Genomic DNA, 18,384 nt, shown 5'->3' on the forward strand with positions numbered 1-18,384 from the left:
CGACAACTGAAACCCCCCCTCAACAACTACTGAAACATACCCTCTCAGCAACAACTGAAATTCCCCCACCAATAGCTGAAACCATCCCAGCAGCAACAACTGACCCCCGCTCAGCAACAACTGAACCCCACTCAGTAACAACTGAAACCCCCCTCAGCAACAACTGAAACCCCCCTCTCAGCAACAACAACTGAAAATACCCTCCCAGCAGCAACAACTGAACCCCGCTCAGCAGCAACTAAAACCCCCACTGCAACAACTGAACTTCCCTCAGCAACAACTTTTGGAACCCCCCTCAGCAACAACTGAAACCCCCCTCAGCAACAACAGTTGAAACACACCCTCTCAGCATCAACAACTGAAAATCCACTCACAGCAACAACAACTGAAATCCCCTCAGCAACAACTGAAAGCTCCCTCTCAGCAACAACATCTGAACCCTCCCTCAGCAACAATTCAAACACTCCCTCTCAGCATCAACAACTGAAAACCCTCTCAGCAACAATAACTGAAATCCCGCTCAGCAACAGGAACTGAAACCACCCTCAGCAACAACAACTGCAACACCTCCTCTCAGCAACAACAACTGTAACCCCCAGCAACAACTGAAACACCCCCTCTCAGCAACAACAACTGAAACCCACCCAGTAACAACTGAACCACCCCCAGCATCAACAATGAACCCCCCCCAGCAGCAAATGAAACCCCCTCAGCAAAAACTGAACCTCCCTCAGCAACAACAGAAACCCCCACTCAGCAACAAATGAACCCCCCATCAGCAACAACTGAATCCCCGCTCAGCAACACCTGAAACCACCTCTCAGCAACAACAACTGAAAAAACCTCTCAGCAACAACAACTGAAACCCCCCCTTAACAACAACTGAAACATCCCCTCTCAGCAACAACTGAAATTCCCCCAGCAACAGCTGAAACCCTCCCAGCAGCAACAACTGAACCCCGCTCAGCAACAACTGAACCCCACTCAGTAACAACTGAAACCCCTCTCAGCAACAACTAAAACCCCCCTCTCAGCAACAACAACTGAAATCCCGCTCAGCAACAAGAACTGAAACCACCCTCAGCAACAACAACTGCAACACCTCCTCTCAGCAACAAAAACTATAAACCCACAGCAACAACTGTAACACCCCGCCAGCAACAACAACTGAACCCCACCTCAGCAACAACTGAACCCCCCTCAGCAACAACAACTGAAACCCCCCTCAGCAACAACAACTGAAACACCCCCTCTCAGCAACAACAACTGAAACCCACCCAGTAACAACTGAAACACCCCCAGCATCAACAATGAACGCCCCCCCAGCAACAACTGAAACCCCCTCAGCAAACACTGAACCCCCTCAGCAACAACTGAACCCCCACTCAGCAACAAAGGAACCCCCCGTCAGCAACAACTGAAACCCCGCTCAGCAACACCTGAAACCCCCTCTCAGCAACAACAGAAAATACCCTCTTAGCAAGAACTGAAACCCCCCCTCAACAACAACTGAAACATACCCTCTCAGCAACAACTGAAATTACCCCAGCAATAGCTGAAACCCTCCCAGCAGCAACAACTGAACCCCGCTCAGCAACAACTGAATCCCACTCAGTAACAAACTGAAACCCCCCTCAACAACAACTGAAACCCCCTTCTCAGCAACAACAGCTGAAAATACCCTCCCAGCAGCAACAACTGAACCACGCTCAGCAGCAACTAAAACCCCCACTGCAACAACTGAACTTCCCTCAGCAACAACTTTTGGAACCCCCCCTCAGCAACAACTGAAATCCCCCTCAGCAACTACTGAAACCCCCCTCAGCAACAACTGAAACCACCCTCAGCAACAACAGTTGAAACACACCCTCTCAGCATCAACAACTGAAAATCCACTCACAACAACAACAACTGAAATCCCCTCAGCAACAACTGAATCCTCCCTCTCAGCAACAACATCTGAACCCCCCCACAGCAACAATTGAAACACTCCCTCTCAGCATCAACAACTGAAAACCCTCTCAGCAACAATAATTGAAATCCCGCTCAGCAACAGGAACTGAAACCACCCTCAGCAACAACAACTGCAACACCTCCTCTCAGCAACAACAACAGTAACCCCCCAGCAACAACAACTGAACCCCACCTCAGCAACAACTGAAACCACTCTCATCAACAACAACTGAAACCAACGCTCAGCAACAACTGAACCCCCCTCAGCAAAAACTAAACCCCCCACAGCAACAACTGAAACCCCCCTCAGCAACAACAACTGAAACACCCCCTCTCAGCAACAACAACTGAAACCCACCCAGTAACAACTGAAACACCCCCAGCATCAACAATGAACCCCCCCCAGCAACAACCGAAACCCCCTCAGCAAAAACTGAACCCCCCTCAGCAACAACTGAACCCCCACTCAGCAACAAATGAACCCCCACTCAGCAACAACTGAATCCCCCGTCAGCAACACCTGAAACCCCCTCTCAGCAACAACAACTGAAAATACCCTCTTAGCAACAACTGAAACCCCCCCTCAACAACAACTGAAACATCCCCTCTCAGCAACAACTGAATTTCCCCCAGCAACAGCTGAAACCCTCCCAACAGCAACAACTGAACCCCGCTCAGCAACAACTGAACCCCACTCAGTAACAATTGAAACCCCCCTCAGCAACAACTGAAACCCCCCTCTCAGCAACAACAACTGAAACCCACCCAGTAACAACTGCAACACCCCCAGCATCAACAATGAACCCCCCCCAGCAACAACCGAAACACCCTCAGTAAAAACTGAACCCCCCTCAGCAATAACGGAACCCCCACTCAGCAACAAATGAACCCCCCGTCAGCAACAACTGAAACCCCGCTCAGCAACACCTGAAATCCCCTCTTAGCAACAACAACTGAAAATACCCTCTTAGCCACAACTGAAACCCCCCCTCAACAACAACTGAAACATACCCTCTCAGCAACAACTGAAATTCCCCCAGCAATAGCTGAAACCCTCCCAGCAGCAACAACTGAACCCCGCTCAGCAACAACTGAAACCCCACTCAGTAACAACTGAAATCCCCTCAGCAACAACTGAAACCTCCCTCTCAGCAACAACATCTGAACCCGCCCTCAGCAACAATTGAAACACTCCCTCTCAGCATCAACAACTGAAAACTCTCTCAGCAACAATAACTGAAATCCCACTCAGCAACAGGAACTGAAACCACCCTCAGCAACAACAACTGCAACACCTCCTCTCAGCAACAACAACTGTAACCCCCCAGCAACAACTGAAACACCCCGTCTCAGCAACAACAACTGAAACCCACCCAGTAACAACTGAAACCACTCTCAGCAACAACAACTGAAACACCCCCAGCATCAACAATGAACCCCCCCCCAAAAGCAACTGAAACCCCCTCAGCAAAAACTGAACCCCCCTCAGCAACAACTGAAACCCCCACTGCAACAACTGAACTTCCCTCAGCAACAACTTTTGGAACCCCCCCTCAGCAACAACTGAAACCCCCCTCAGCAACAACTGAAACCCCCCTCAGCAACAACAGTTGAAACACACCCTCTCAGCAACAACAACTGTAACCCCCCAGCAACAACTGTAACACCCCGCCAGCAACAACAACTGAACCCCACCTCAGCAACAACTGAAACCTCTCTCAGCAACAACAACTGAAAATACCCTACCAGCAGCAACAACTGAATCCCGCTCAGCAGCAACTAAAACCCCCACTGCAACAACTGAACTCCCCTCAGCAACAACAATTGGAACCCCCCTCAGCAACAACTGAAATCCCCCTCAGCAACAACTGAACCCCCCTCAGCAACAACTAAAACATCCCCTCTCAGCAACAACTGAAATTCCCCACCAACTACTGAAACCCTCCCAGCAGCAACAACTGAACCCCCCTCAGCAAAAACAATAGGAACCCCCCTCAGCAACAACTGAAATCCCTCTCAGCAACAACAGTTGAAACACCCCCTCTCAGCAACAACAATTGAAATACCCCCTCTCAGCAACAACAACTGAAACCCACTCAGCAACAACAACTGAAATATCCCCTCTCAGCAACAACAACTGAAACAAAACCTCTCATCAACTACTGAAACCCCCCTCAGCAACAACAACTGAAACCCCCTCAGCAACAACTGAACCACCCTCAGCAACAACTAAAACATCCCCTCTCAGCAACAACTGAAATTCCCCACCAACTACTGAAACCCTCCCAGCAGCAACAACTGAACCCCCCTCAGCAAAAACAATAGGAACCCCCCTCAGCAACAACTGAAATCCCTCTCAGCAACAACAGTTGAAACACCCCCTCTCAGCAACAACAATTGAAATACCCCCTCTCAGCAACAACAACTGAAACCCACTCAGCAACAACAACTGAAATATCCCCTCTCAGCAACAACAACTGAAACAAAACCTCTCATCAACTACTGAAACCCCCCTCAGCAACAACAACTGAAACCCCCTCAGCAACAACTGAACCACCCTCAGCAACAACTGAACCCCGCTCAGCAGCAACTAAAACACCCACAGCAACAACTGAACACCGCACAGCAACAATAATTGAAACCCCCCTCAGCAACAACTGCAACACCTCCTCTCAGCAACAACAACTGTAACCCCCCAGCAACAACTGTAACACCCCGCCAGCAACAACAACTGAACCCCACCTCAGCAACAACTGAAACCACTCTCAGCAACAACAACTGAAACCCACCCTCAGCAACAACTGAAACCGCCTGAGCAAAAACTAAACCCCCCACAGCAACAACTGAAACCCCCCTCAGCAACGACAACTGAAACACCCCCTCTCAGCAACAACAACTGAAACCCACCCAGTAACAACTGAAACACCCCCAGCATCAACAATGAACGCCCCCCAGCAACAACCGAAACCCCCTCAGCAAAAACTGAACCCCCCTCAGCAACAACTGAGCCCCCACTCAGCAACAAATGAACCCTCACTCAGCAACACCTGAAACCCCCTCTCAGCAACAACAACTGAAAATACCCTCTTAGCAACAACTGAAACCCCCCCTCAACAACAACTGAAACATCCCCTCTCAGCAACAACTGAAATTCCCCCAGCAACAGCTCAAACCCTCCCAGCAGCAACAACTGAACCCCACTCAGCAACAACTGAACCCCACTCAGTAACAACTGAAACCCCCCTCAGCAACAACTGAAACCCCCCTCTCAGCAACAACAACTGAAAATACCCTACCAGCAGCAACAACTGAATCCCGCTCAGCAGCAACTAAAACCCCCACTGCAACAACTGAACTCCTCTCAGCAACAACATTTGGAACCCCCCTCAGCAACAACTGAAATCCCCCTCAGCAACAACTGAACCCCCCTCAGCAACAACTAAAACATCCCCTATCAGCAACAACTGAAATTCCCCACAACTACTGAAACCCTCCCAGCAGCAACAACTGAACCCCCCTCAGCAGAAACAATTGGAACCCCCCTCAGCAACAACTGAAATCCCTCTCAGCAACAACAGTTGAAACACCCCCTCTCAGCAACAACAATTGAAATACCCCCTCTCAGCAACACAACTGAAACCCACTCAGCAACAACAACTGAAATATCCCCTCTCAGCAACAACAACTGAAGCAAAAGCTCTCATCAACAACTGAAACCCCCCTCAGCAACAACAACTGAAACCCCCCAGCAACAACTGAAAACCTCCCTCAGCAACAACTGAACCACCCTCAGCAACAACTGAACCCCGCTCAGCAGCAACTAAAACACCCACAGCAACAACTGAAAACCCCCTCAGCAACAACGACTGAAACACCCCTTCTCAGCAACAACAACTGAAAACCCCTCAGCAACAACGACTGAAACACCCCCTCTCAGCAACAACAACTGAAACAAAACCTCTCAGCAACAACTGAAACCGCCCTCAGCAACGACAACACAAAGCCCCTTCAGCAACAACAACTGAAACATCCCCAATCAACAACAACAACTGAAACACTCCCTCTTAGCAACAACAACTGAAACAAACCCTCTCAGCAACAACTGAAACCACTCTCAGCAACAACAACTGAAACCCCCTTTAGCAAAAACAACTGAAAGCCCCCCCAGCAACAATTGAAACCCTCCCTCAGCAACAATTGAACCCCCCTTCAGCAACAACTAAACCCCCCTCAGCAACAACTGAACCCCCCTCAACAACAACTGAAACCCTCTTTCAGCAACAATTGAACCCCCCCTCAACAACAACTAAACCCCCCTCAGCAACAACTGAACCCCCCTCAGCAACAACCAAAACATCCCCAGCAACAACTGAACCCGCCCTCTCAGCAACAACTGAAAATCCCCTCTCAGCAACAACAATTGAAACTCCCCCAGCAACAACTGAAACCCCCAGCAACAAAAACTAGACCCCGCTCAGCAACAACTGAATCCACCTCATCTACAACTGAACACATCTCAGCTACAGCTGAACCCACCTCAGCAACAACTGAACCCACCTCAGCTACAACTGAACCCACCTCAGCTACAAATGAACACAACTCAGCAACAACTGAACCCCGCTCAGCACCAACTGAAGTCCCCCTCAGCAACATCTGAACCCACTTCAGCAACAACTGAAATCCCCTCTCAGCAACAACAACTGGAAATACCCTCTCAGCAACAACAACTGAACCCCCCTCAACAACAACTGAAACATCCCCTCTCAGCAACAACTGAAATTCCCCCAGCAACAACTGAAACCCTCCCAGCAGCAACAACTGAACCCCTCTCAGCAGCAACTAAAACACCCACAGCAACAACTGAACACCCCACAGCAACAATAATTGAAACCCCCCTCAGCAACAACTGAAAACCCCCTCAGCAACAACGACTGAAACACCCCTTCTCAGCAACAACAACTGAAACAAAACCTCTCAGCAACAACTGAAACCGCCCTCCGCAACGACAACACAAACCCACTTCAGCAACAACAACTGAAACATCCCCTCTCAACAACAACAACTGAAACACTCCCTCTTAGCAACAACAACTGAAACAAACCCTCTCAGCAACAACTGAAACCGCCCTCAGCAACGACAACACAAACCCCCTTCAGCAACAACAACTGAAACATCCCCTCTCAACAACAACAACTGAAACACTCCCTCTTAGCAACAACAACTGAAACAAACCCTCTCAGCAACAACTGAAACCACTCTCAGCAACAACAACTGAAACCCCCTTTAGCAAAAACAACTGAAAGCCCCCCCCCAGCAACAACTGAAACCCCCCAGCAACAACTGAAATCCCCACAGCAACAACTGAAACCCTCCCTCAGCAACAACTGAACCCCCCCTCAGCAAAAACTAAAACCCCCTCAGCAACAATTGAACCCCCCTCAGCAACAACCGAAACACCCCCAGCAACAACTGAACCCGCCCTCTCAGCAACAACTGAAAATCCCCTCTCAGCAACAACAACTGAAACTCCCCCAGCAAAAACTGAAATCCCCAGCAACAACAACTAGACCCCGCTCAGCAACAACTGAACCCACCTCAGTTACAACTGAACATATCTCAGCTACAACTGAACACACCTCAGCAACAACTGAACCCATCTCAGCTACAAATGAACACACCTCATCTACAACTGAACCCACCTCAGCCAGAACTGAACCCACCTTAGCAACAACTGAACCCACCTCAGCAACAACTAAAACCCTCCCAGCATCAACTGAACCCACATCAGCAACAACAACTGAACCCCCCTCAGCAACAACAACTGAAACCCCCGTCAGCAACAACAACTGAAACCGCACCTCTCAGCAATAGCAACTGAAACCTCACCCTCTCAGCAACAACTGAAACACCTCCTCTCAGCAACAACAACTGAAACCCACCCAGTAACAACTGAAACACCCCCAGCATCAACAAATGATCCCCTCCTCAGCAACAACTGAAACCCCCTCAGCAAAAACTGAACACCCCTCAGCAACAACTGAACCCACCCCTCAGCAACAATTGAAATCCCCCTCAGCAACAACTGAAACCACCCCTCAACAACAGCTGAAACATCCCCTCTCAGCAACAACTGAAATTGTCCCAGCAACAAATGAAACCCTCCCAGCATGAACAACTGAACCCCGCTCAGCAGCAACTAAAACCCCCACAGCACCAACTGAACACACCTCAGCAACAACAATTGGAACCCTCCTCAGCAACAACTGAAATCACCCTCAGCAACAACTGAAACCCCCCTCAGCAACGACTGAAACCCCTCTCAGACAAAATAATTGAAACCCCACCTCTCAGCAACAACAACTGAAACCCCCGAGCAACAACAACTGAAACACCCCCAGCAACAACTGAAACCCCCCCCAGCAACAACTGAAACCCTCCCTCAGCAAGAACTGAACCCGCCTCAGCCACATCTGATCCCCCCTCTCAGCAACAACAACTGAAACTCCCCTCAGCAACAACAACTGAACCCCACTCTCTGCAACAACTACAACACCTCCTCTCAGCAACAACTGTAACCCCTCAGCAACAACTGTAACCCCCCGCCAGCAACAACAACTGTACTCGCCCTCAGCAACAACAGAACACCCCCTCAGTAACAACTGAAACCCCCCTCTCAGCAACAAACGAAATTTCCCCAGCAACAACTGAAACCCTACCAGCATCAACAACTGAACCGCGCTCAGCAACAACTGAAACCCCCACAGCAACAACAACTGAACCCTCACTCTCAGCAGCAACAACTGAATATCCCCTCACAGCAACAACAACTGAAACCACCTCAGCAACAACTGAAACCTGCCTCTCAGCAACAACAACTGAAACATCCCCTCTCAGCAACAACCTGAAACCGCCCCAGCAACAACTGAAAGCCCCCCAGCAACAACAACTGAACCCCGCTCAGCAACAACTGAACCCACCTCAGCAACAGAAACTGAAACCGCCCTCTCCAACAACTGAAACCACCCCAGCAACAACTGAAACCCCCCTCTCAACAACAACATCTGAAACACCCCCCTCAGCAACAATTGAAACACTCCCTCTCAGCATCAACAACTGAAAACTCTCTCAGCAACAACAACTGAAATCCCGCTCAGCAACAAGAACTGAAACCACCCTCAGCAACAACAACTGCAACACCTCCTCTCAGAAACAAAAACTGTAACCCCCAGCAACAACTGTAACACCCCGCCAGCAACAACAACAGAACCCCACCTCAGCAACAACTGAAACCACGCTCAGCAACAACAACTGAAACCCACCCTCAGCAACAACTGAACCACCCTCAGCAACAACAACTGAAACCCCTCTCAGCAACAACACCTGAAACACCCCCTCTCAGCAACAACAACTGAAACCCACCCATTAACAACTGAAACACCCCCAGCATCAACAATGAACCCCCCCAGCAACTGAAACACCCTCAGCAAAAACTGAACCCCCCTCAGCAACAACTGAAACCCCCACTCAGCAACAAATGAAACCCCCATCAGCAACAACTGAATCCCCGCTCAGCAACACCTGAAACACCCTCTCAGCAACAACAACTGAAAATACCCTCTTAGCAACAACTGAAACCCCCCTCAACAACGACTGAAACATCCCCTCTCAGCAACAACTGAAATTCCCCCAGCAACAGCTGAAACCCTCCCAGCAGCAACAACTGAACCCCGCTCAGCAACAACTGAACCCCACTCAGTAAAAACTGAAACCCCCTCAGCAACAACTGAAACCTCCCTCTCAGCAACAACATCTGAAACCCCCCCCTCAGCAACAATTGAAACACCCCCTCTCAGCATCAACAACTGAAAACCCTCTCAGCAACAACAACTGAAATCCCGCTCAGCAACAAGAACTGAAACCACCCTCAGCAACAACTGCAAAACCTCCTCTCAGCAACAACAACTGTAACCCCCCAACAACAACTGTAACACCCCGCCAGCAATAACAAATGAACCCCGCCTCAGCAACAACTGAAACCACTCTCAGCAACAACAACTGAAACCCACTCTCAGCAACAACTGAACCCCCCTCAGCAAAAACTAAACACCCCACAGCAACAACTGAAACCCCCCTCAGCAACAACACCTGAAACACCCCCTCTCAGCAACAACAACTGAAACCCACCCAGTAACAACTGAAACACCCCCAGCATCAACAATGAACCCCCCCCAGCAACAACCGAAACACAATCAGCAAAAACTGAACCCCCACTCAGCAACAACTGAACCCCCACTCAGCCAGCACTGAACCCCCCGTCAGCAACAACTGAAACTCCCCTCAGCAACACCTGAAACCCCCTCTCAGCAACAACAACTGAAAATACCCTCTTAACAACAACTGAAACCCCCCCTCAACAACAACTGAAACATCCCCTCTCAGCAACAACTGAAATTTCCCCAGCAACAGCTGAAACCCTCCCAGCAGCAACAACTGAACCCCGCACAGCATCAACTGAACCCCACTCAGTAACAACTGAACCCTCCTCAGTAACAACTGAACCCCGCTCAGCAACAACTGAATCCCACTCAGTAACAACTGAAACCCGCTCAGCAGCAACTGAACCCCACTGAGTAACAACTGAAACCCCTCTCAGCAACAACTAAAACCCACCTCTCAGCAACAACAACTGAAATCCCGCTCAGCAACAAGAACTGAAACCACCCTCTGCAACAACAACTGCAACACCTCCTCTCAGCAATAAAAGCTGTAACCCCCCAGCAACAACTGTAACACCCCGCCAGCAACAACAACTGAACCCCACCTCAGCAACAACTGAACCCCCCTCAGCAACAACAACTGAAACCCCCCTCAGCAACAACAACTGAAACACCCCCTCTCAGCAACAACAACTGAACCCCCCCCAGCAACAACTGAAACCCCCTCAGCAAAAACTGAACCCCCCTCAACAACAACTGAACCCCCACTCAGCAACAAATGAACCCCCCCGTCAGCAACAACTGAAACCCCGCTCAGCAACACCTGAAATCCCCTCTCAGCAACAACAACTGAAAATACCCTCTTAGCAACAACTGAAACCCCCCCTCAACAACAACTGAAACATCCCCTCTCAGCAACAACTGAAATTACCCCAGCAATAGCTGAAACACTCCCAGCAGCAACAACTGGACCATGCTCAGCAACAACTGAACCCCACTCAGTAACAACTGAAACCCCCCTCAGCAACAACTGAAACCCCCCTCTCAGCAACAACAACTGAAAATACCCTCCCAGCAGCAACAACTGAACCCCGCTCAGCAGCAACTAAAACCCCCACTGCATCAACTGAACTCCCCTCAGCAACAATAGTTGAAACACCCCCTCTCAGCATCAACAACTGAAAATCCCCTCTCAGCAACAACAACTGAAACCCCCTGAGCAACAACATGAAACCCTTCAAGCATCAACAACTGAACCGCGCTCAGCAACAACTGAATCCCCCTCAGCAACAACAACTGAAACCCCCCACAGCAAAAACAACTGAACCCCCACACTCAGCAACAACAACTGAAAATCCACTCACAGCAACAACAACTGAAACCCCCTCAGCAACAACTGAAACCTCCCTCTCAGCAATAACATCTGATCCCCCCCTCAACAACAATTGAAACACCCCCTCTCAAATCAACAACTGAAAACCCTCTCAGCAACAACAACTGAAAATCCCCTCTCAGCAACAACAACTGAAACCCCCTCAGCAACAACTGAAACCTCCCTCTCAGCAATAACATCTGATCCCCCCCTCAACAACAATTGAAACACCCCCTCTCAGCATCAACAACTGAAAACCCTCTCAGCATCAACAACTGAAAATCCCCTCTCAGCAACAACAACTGAAAATACCCTCCCAGCAGCAACAACTGAACCCCGCTCAGCAGCAACTAAAACCCCCACTGCAACAACTGAACTTCCCTCAGCAACAACTTTTGGAACCCCCCTCAGCAACAACTGAAATCCCCCTCAGCAACAACAGTTGAAACACCCCCTCTCAGCAACAACAACTGAAAATCCCCTCTCAGCAACAACAACTGAAACCCCCTGAGCAACAACAACTGAAACATCCCATCTCAGCAACAACAACTGAAACCCCCCTCAGCAAAAACACCTGAAACCCCCCCAGCAACAACTGAAACACCCGCAGCAACAATTGAAACCCCCTCAGCAACAACAGAACCCCCCTCAGCAACATCTGATCCCCCCTCTCAGCAACAACAGCTGAAACTCCCCTCAGCTACAACAACTGTAACCCCCTCAGCAACAACAACTGAAACACCCCCTCTCAACAATATCTGAAACCCCCCCTCAGCAACAACTGAAACACTCCCTCTCAGCAACAACAACTGAGATCCCTCCAGCAACAACTGAACCCCCTCAGCAACAACAACTGAAAATCCACTCACAGCAACAACAACTGAAACCCCCTCAGCAACAATTCAAACACTCCCTCTCAGCATCAACAACTGAAAACCCTCTCAGCAACAAGAACTGAAACCACCCTCAGCAACAACAACTGCAACACCTCCTCTCAGCAACAACAACTGAAACCCCCCAGCAACAACTGTAACACCCCGCCAGCAACAACAACTGAACCCCACCTCAGCAACAACTGAAACCACTCTCAGCAACAACAACTGAAACCCTCCCTCAGCAACAACTGAACTCCCCTCAGCAAAAACTAAACCCCCCACAGCAACAACTGAAACCCCCCTCAGCAACAACAACTGAAACACCCCCTCTCAGCAACAACAACTGAAACCCACCCAGTAACAACTGAAACACCCCCAGCATCAACAATGAACCCCCCCCAGCAACAATTGAAACCCCCTCAGCAAAAACTGAACCCCCCTCAGCAACAACTGAACCCCCACTCAGCAACAAACTGAAACCCAACTCAGCAACAAATGAACCCCCACTCTGCAACAACTGAAATCCCCCTCAGCAACAACTGAAACCCACTCAGCAACAACAACTGAAACCCCCCTCAGCAACAACAGTTGAAACACCCCCTCTCAGCATGAACAACTGAAAATCCCCTCTCAGCAAAAACAACTGAAATCCCTCAGCAACAACTGAAACCCTACCAGCATCAACAACTGAACCACGCTCAGCAACAACTGAATCCCCCTCAGCAACAACAACTGAAACCCCCCACAGCAAAAACAACTGAACCCCCCCTCTCAACAACAACAACTGAAAATCCACTCACAGCAACAACAACTGAAACCCACTCAGCAACAACTGAAACCACCCTCTCAGAAACAACATCTGAACCACCCCCCTCAGCAACAATTGAAACACTCCCTCTCAGGATCAACAACTGAAAACCCTCTCAGCAACAATAACTGAAATCCCGCTCAGCAACAAGAACTGAAACCACCCTCAGCAACAACAACTGCAACACCTCCTCTCAGCAACAACAACTGTAACCCCCCAGCAACAACTGTAACACCCCGTCAGCAACAACAACTGAACCCCACCTCAGCAACAACTGAAACCACTCTCAGCAACAACAACTGAAACCCACCCTCAGCAACAACTGAACCCCCTTCAGCAAAAACTAAACCCCCCACAGCAACAACTGAAACCCGCCTCAGCAACAACAACTGAAACACCCCCTCTCAGCAACAACAACTGAAACCCACCCAGTAACAACTGAAACACCCCCAGCATCAACAATGAAACCCCCCCAGCAACAACTGAAACCCCCTCAGCAAAATCTGAACCCCCACTCAGCCAGAACTGAAACCCCCTCTCAGCAACAACAACTGAAAATACCCTCTTAGCAACAACTGAAACCCCCCCTCAACAACAACTGAATCATCCCCTCTCAGCAACAACTGAAATTCCCCCAGCAACAGCTGAAACCCTCCCAGCAGCAACAACTGAACCCCGCTCAGCAACAACTGAACCCCACTCACTAACAACTGAAACCCTCCTCAGCAACAACTGAAACCCCTCTCAGTAACAACTAAAACCCCCTTCTCAGCAGCAACACCTGAAAATACCCTCCCAGCAGCAACAACTGAACCCCGCTCAGCAGCAACTAAAACCCGCACTGCAACAACTGAACTCCCCTCAGCAACAACAATTGGAACCCCCCTCAGCAACAACAGAAATCCCTCTCAGCAACAACTGAAACCCCCCTCAGCAACAACAGTTGAAACACTCCCTCTCAGCAACAACAACTGAAAATCCCCTCTCAGCAACAACAACTGAAACCCCCTCAGCAACAACAACTGAAACATCCCCTCTCAGCAACAACAAATGAAACCCCCCTCAGCAAAAACAACTGAAACCCCCCCAGCAACAACTGAAACGCCCACAGCAACAACTGAACCCCCCTCAGCAACATCTGATCCCCACTCTCAGCAACAACTGCTGAAAATCCCCTCAGCTACAACAACTGAACCCCCGTCAGCAACATCTGATCCCCACTCTCAGCAACAACAACGGTAACCCCCCACCAGCTACAACAACTGAACCCCCACTCAGAAACAGCTGAACTCCCCTCAGCAAATACTGATCCCTCCTCAGCAACAACTGAACCCTCCTAGCAGCAACTAAAACCCCCCCAGCAAAAACAACTGAAACCTGCTCTGCAACAACTGAAGCACCCTCAGCAACAACAACTGAAACCCCCTCAGCAACAACAACCGAAACACCCCATCTCAACAATATCTGAAACCCCCCCTCAGCAACAACTGCCGAGATCCCTCCAGCAACAACTGAACCCCCCTCAGCAACAACAACTGAAACCACCTCAGCAACAACAACTGAACCCCCCCTCTCAGCAACAACTGAAAATCCCTTCACAGCAACAACAACTGAACCCCGCTCAGCAACAACTGAACCCACGTCAGTAACAAAAACTGAAACCGCCCCAGCAACAACTGAAACACCCCCTCTCAACAACAATATCTGAAACCCCCCCTCAGCAACAACAACTGAAACCCCCTCTCAACAACAACATCTGAAACCCCCTCCTCAGCAACAACTGAAACACTCCCTCTCAGCATCAACAACTGAAACCCCTCCAGCAACAACTGAACGCCCCCCGCCTCAGCAACAGCTGAAACCCCCCCAAAGCAACAACTGAAACACCCCTCAGCAACAACAACTGAAACATCCCCTCTCAGCAACAACAACTGAAACACATCCTTCCAGCAACAACTGAAACAAACCCTCTCAGCAACAACTGAAACCACTCGCAGCAACAACAACTGAAACCCCCAGCAACAACTGAAATCCCCCCAGCAACAACTGAACCCCCGTCAGCAACAACTAAACCTGCCCTCTCAGCAACAACAACTGAAAATCCCCTCTCAGCAACAACAACTGAAACCCCCTCAGCAACAATAACTGAAACAAACCCAGCTTCAATAAATTAACCGCCCCTCAGCAACAACTGAACCCCGCACAGCAACAACTGAACCCCCCCCAGCAACAACTGAAACCCCCTCTGAACAACAACATTTGAAACCCCGCCTCAGCAACAACTGAAACACTCCTTCTGAGCAACAACAACTGAAACACCTCCAGCAACATCTGATCCCCCCTCTCAGCAACAACAACTGAAACCCCCTCAGCAACAAAAACTGAAACAAACCCTCTCAGCAACAACAACTGAAATATTCCCTCTCAGCGACAACAACGGAAACTCCTCCAGCAACAACTGAAACCCCCTCAGCAACAACAACTAGACCCCATTCAGCAAAAACTGAAACACCTCCTCTCTGCAACAACAACTGCAACCCGCCAGCAACAACAACTGAACCTCCCCTCAGCAAATACTGATCCCTCCTCAGTAACAACTGAACCCTGCTAGCAGCAACTGAAACCCCCCCCCCAGCAAAAACAGAACCCACCCTCAGCAACAACAGAACACCCCCTCAGCAACAACTGACCCCACCTCAGCAACAACTGAAAGCCCCCTCTCAGCAACAAATGAAATTTCCTCAGCAACAACTAAAACCCTCCCAGCAAAAACAACTGAAACCCCCTCAGCAACAACTGATGCCCCCTCAGCAACAACAACTGAAACCCCCTCAGCAACAACAACTGAAACACCCCCTCTCAACAACAATATCTGAAACCCCCCTCTCAGCAACAACAACTGAAAATCCCCTCACAGCAACAAAAACTGAACCCCGCTCAGCAACAACTGAAACCTCCCTCTCAGCAACAACAACTGAAACATCCCCTCTCAGCAACAACAACTGAACCCCCCCCTCACAGCAACAACAACTGAACCCCTCTAAGCAACAACTGAACCCACCTCAGCAACAAAAACTGAAATCCCCTCTCAACAACAACATCTGAAACCCCCTCCAGCAACAACTGAAACCACTCTCAGCAACAACAACTGAAACCCTCCCTCAGCAACAACTGAAACCCCCTCAGCAAAAACTAAACCCCCAACAGCAACAACTGAAAGCCCCCTCAGCAACAACAACTGAAACACCCCCTCTCAGCAACAACAACTGAAACCCACCCAGTAACAACTGAAATACACCCAGCATCAACAATGAACGACCCACAGCAACAACCGAAACACCCTCAGCAAAAATTGAACCCCCCCCAGCAACAACCGAAACACCCACAGCAAAAATTGAACCCCCCTCAGCAAAAACTGAACCCCCACTCAGCCAGAACTGAAACCCCCGTCAGCAACAACTGAAACTCCCCTCAGCAACACCTGAAACCCCCTCTCAGCAACAACAACTGAAAATACCCACTTAGCAACAACTGAAACCCCCACTCAACAACAACTGAAACATCCCCTCTCAGCAACAACTGAAACCCTCCCAGCAGCAACAACTGAACCCCGCTCAGCAACAACTGAACCCAGCTCAGCAACAACTGAACCCCACTCAGTAACAACTGAAACCCCTCTCAGCAACAACTAAAACCCCCCTCTCAGCAACAACAACTGAAATCCCGCTCAGCAACAAGAACTGAAACCACCCTCAGCAACAACAACTGCAACACCTCCTCTCAGCAATAAAAACTGTAACCCCCCAGCAACAACTGTAACACCCCGCCAGCAACAACAACTGAACCCCACCTCAGCAACAACTGAACCCTCCTCAGCAACAACAACTGAAACCCCCCTCGGCAACCACAACTGAAACACCCCCTCTCAGCAACAACAACTGAAACCCACCCAGTAACAACTGAAACACCCCCAGCATCAACAATGAACCCCCTACAGCAACAACTGAAACCTTCTCAGCAAAAACTGAACCCCCCTCAGCAACAACTGAACCCTGACTCAGCAACAAATGAACCCCCGTCAGCAACAACTGAAACCCCGCTCAGCAACACCTGAAACCCCCTCTCAGCAACAACAACTGAAAATACCCTCTTAGCAACAACTGAAACCCCCCCTCAACAACAACTGAAACATCCCCTCTCAGCAACAACTGAAATTCCCCCAGCAATAGCTGAAACCCTCCCAGCAGCAACAACTGAACCTCGCTCAGCAACAACTGAACCCCACTCAGTAACAACTGAAACCCCCCTCAGAAAAAACTGAATCCCCCCTCTCAGCAACAACAACTGAAAATACCCTCCCAGCAGCAAAAACTGAACCCCGCTCAGCAGCAACTAAAACCCCCACTGCAACAACTGAACTTCCCTCAGCAACAACTTTTGGAACACCCCTCAGCAACAACTGAAATCCCCCTCAGCAACAACTGAAACCCCCCTCAGCAACAACAGTTGAAACACCCCCTCTCAGCATCAACAACTGAAAATCCCCTCTCAGCAACAACAACTGAAACCCCCTGAGCAACAACAACTGAAACATCCCCTCTCAGCAAAAACAACTGAAACCCCTCAGCAACAACTGTAACCCTTCCAGCATCAACAACTGAACCGCGCTCAGCAACAACTGAATCCCCCTCAGAAACAACAACTGAAACCCCCCACAGCAAAAACAACTGAACCCCCACTCTCACCAGAACAACTGAAAATCCACACACAGCAGCAAAACTGAAACTCCCTCAGCATCAACTGAAACCTCCCTCTCAGCATCAACAACTGAAAACCCTCTCAGCAACAATAACTGAAATCCCGCTCAGCAACAAGAACTGAAACCACCCTCAGCAACAACAACTGCAACACCTCCTCTCAGCAACAACAACTGTAACCCCCCAGCAACAACTGTAACACCCCGCCAGCAACAACAACTGAACCCCACCTCAGAAACAACTGAAACCACTCTCAGCAACAACAACTGCAACATCTCCTCTCAGCAACAACAACTGTAACCCCCCAGCAACAACTGTAACACCCCGCCAGCAACAACAACTGAACCCCACATCAGAAACAACTGAAACCACTCTCAGCAACAACAACTGAAACCCACCCTCA

Source organism: Carcharodon carcharias, chromosome 11, assembly GCF_017639515.1.
Source record: "Carcharodon carcharias isolate sCarCar2 chromosome 11, sCarCar2.pri, whole genome shotgun sequence".
NCBI classification, from domain to species: Eukaryota; Metazoa; Chordata; class Chondrichthyes; order Lamniformes; family Lamnidae; genus Carcharodon; species Carcharodon carcharias.